The sequence below is a fragment of the Dermacentor albipictus genome, unplaced genomic scaffold (genome assembly GCF_038994185.2).
Source record: "Dermacentor albipictus isolate Rhodes 1998 colony unplaced genomic scaffold, USDA_Dalb.pri_finalv2 scaffold_13, whole genome shotgun sequence".
NCBI classification, from domain to species: domain Eukaryota; kingdom Metazoa; phylum Arthropoda; class Arachnida; order Ixodida; family Ixodidae; genus Dermacentor; species Dermacentor albipictus.
Window position 1 is genome coordinate 3,982,289 of NW_027225567.1, and position 2,508 is coordinate 3,984,796.

Sequence of the window (2,508 nt, forward strand, 5' to 3'; positions counted from 1 at the left end):
AGCATATTGCCACCGTCGAAACGAGTTACGTATGAGGCTTGTACTGCAGCGGGATTTCTCTGTCGTGCTTCCCTATAGTGTTCTTGTATATGCTCCCGCAGAGAGCAGAGTTGCGCATAGGTGCGGTTTATGATCCAGCTCTGCAGTGGAGCCACTCCTCGCGCGCGCAGGAGGCAAATTCCGCCCGCTGTTCCACTTGCTTTTTTAGTCTGTTGGTCGCGAGTTACACGCGGCCACTGTACGCAAGCGCTGAGCAAGATGACACTTTTTAATGCAGGCTAAGCTCGAGCGGTTGGCATAGCCGGAGAGCTGTCAACCCCCCGAAATTTTTAATTTCTGTGTACACACGCACGAATGTACATATAAAGAATAGGAGCCCCCTCGATATACAATCCTAACCACGCCCATGGCTCGAACAGCTCAAAAGTTCGCGTGCAAGCGCGCATTGCTTTGGAACAAAAAGTGGTGCAATATTTTTCAGCATGCATATGAAGTTTTTCCGCAGAGGTGGAAGGCAAGAAATTACTTAAAGGGCATGTTTAAAAAAAAACTTCATACACGTGTAGTAGACAATTATGTGAGCACATTTTGGCTGCCGAAACAAGACGAATAATGAATGTCGCCAACAGAACTATCGTGCCTGCAGTAATGTCAGTGACCGTTGACCGTCATTCATCACTAAACGTCATTCCCAGCAGCTGCACGTTTTCAATGTATGCGGTGCAGACACGTAAATTTAAACGCATTTCAAATGTTAATATGCGTACATCTTATGCAAAGCTTATTTTTACGATTCATACCGCAAACTTAACATCTGCTTCGTAGCAGCCGGATCTGCAAGTGGAAAAAGATTCAACATGCACGAGCTTCTAGATAAAATTTATTTCGTACAAGGGAATGGATGAGCAATGGCAGGTGGCGTCAGGAAATGAGTGCTGGTTCTTGGAGCCTTGGGCGGCGGAATTCAAAGCCACTGGAAAGACAACAAGTTATTAAAAGTAACAACAGGTTATTTTTATTGGAGGAATCACATAAGATGACAAACTGGCAAAATAATTATTCACACATTGAATACTGTAATATGACAGCACATTTTTCTTTATCTCTTCATACTACTCACGTTAATTTACTATAACACAGCGCTTATTAAACGTACAAATATAATTTTACATTCCTCACGTCGACTATAAGGCTGATCGAACAAGCAACCTATTGCGGGCGGTAAATGCTGAATAAGCTATCGCAGCTGTCTCATAAGCGGGAGAGCACGGTGTTTTCGCTTACTACAAAACAATGAACACCAGCACATCAATCGACTTTACACGAAAAATTAGAACGTCGAGCAGAGAAAAGCCAGGGTTCAGTGGGCAAATTGTACGCGTTAGTATTTACTCTGTTCTGAACACACTTTTCTGGAGCCGCATAGTCAGAACAATCGTAAAAGCAACAAACGAATTGAGCGAGTTGGTAAGTTAACATTCTTGGCGTATATGTGCAGCGCGACACAGCCGTGTCGTCCTTTCTTTGTACCGCGTGTGTGCCGCGCTGCACATATACACCAAGAATTACACAAGTGACAAAACCTCTCATGCCAGGCGTACGCATTTCAGCGTGTACAGGAGTTTTATTCGAGATAAATGCTGCTTTAGTCTAAACAAGCCGAACTCACCTCTGTAAACAAGGCGAACGGACCTCGCATATCCTGGTCCCTTTCACAGCCGGCCGCTCTCGTCCGTCCACACGGCAACGCGTAAAAAGCTTTGCCACTTTCCGTGCGATTTGCACAGTTTGGTGCACTGCAACCCGTCATACTGGAATACAAGTGTAAAAATGATCTGCTTCGTAGCACTTCACCCAAGTCATTAACTTAATATCCTCGAATACCGTACCTGCAAACCGGAGCCGGTGGTTGCTACGCACGCTCGACGGTCCGCTGATTGAAATTTCGATGGCACTGACAAAAACGAGTCGGCGCCGTTTCCGTAAAGTTGGCTTCGGAGCGCGCGATTGATCATTTGACGTCATTTTCCACCACGTGATCGCGCTCGGCGAGTAGCGTTGCGAGCGGCGCCGGAAAAGTTATGCGCAACTCTGTTCCCTGCGGGAGCATATACAGGAACACTACTTCCCTAGAACACTCGGCGCCATCTATAGCGCCGCCACAGCGAAGCCTGCGTGTGGCCTCCGAAATCATGGCGTGCCTTTGCGTGCGAACGCTGAGAACCGCGTCATGTGGCAACCGGGCTCCTCTCGCGTTTCTTTCTGGACCCGCTGCGTCATCTAGTGACATTGCAGAGAAGCCCGCGCGTTGCCCCTGAGTCGAGAAGCGTGGCGCGCCGGTTCTTGCAAACGCTGAGAATCCGCCTTTTTCACGGCGCGGCGGCGCATGCGCCCTGCCCTAGCGGATTAGTCGCGAAACGTTTTGGAAGGGACGCGCGCGCTACCGCGCGGCCAGATATCGGGGAAAGTACCCCGGAAAAAAATAATGCGCTTGGACGCGCGCTGTTG

General features: G+C 48.3%; 1 long non-coding RNA gene across 1 annotated transcript; it reads right to left on the reverse strand.

Annotated features, from left to right (window-relative positions):
* Positions 1–883: 883 nt before the first annotated feature.
* LOC135912994 (uncharacterized) lies at positions 884–2,008 on the reverse strand. The gene is made up of 3 exons (XR_010567868.1): positions 1,890–2,008; positions 1,670–1,811; positions 884–973 (listed from the first exon to the last, which is right to left on the reverse strand). It is a non-coding gene; the product is annotated as an uncharacterized lncRNA (long non-coding RNA).
* Positions 2,009–2,508: the final 500 nt, after the last annotated feature.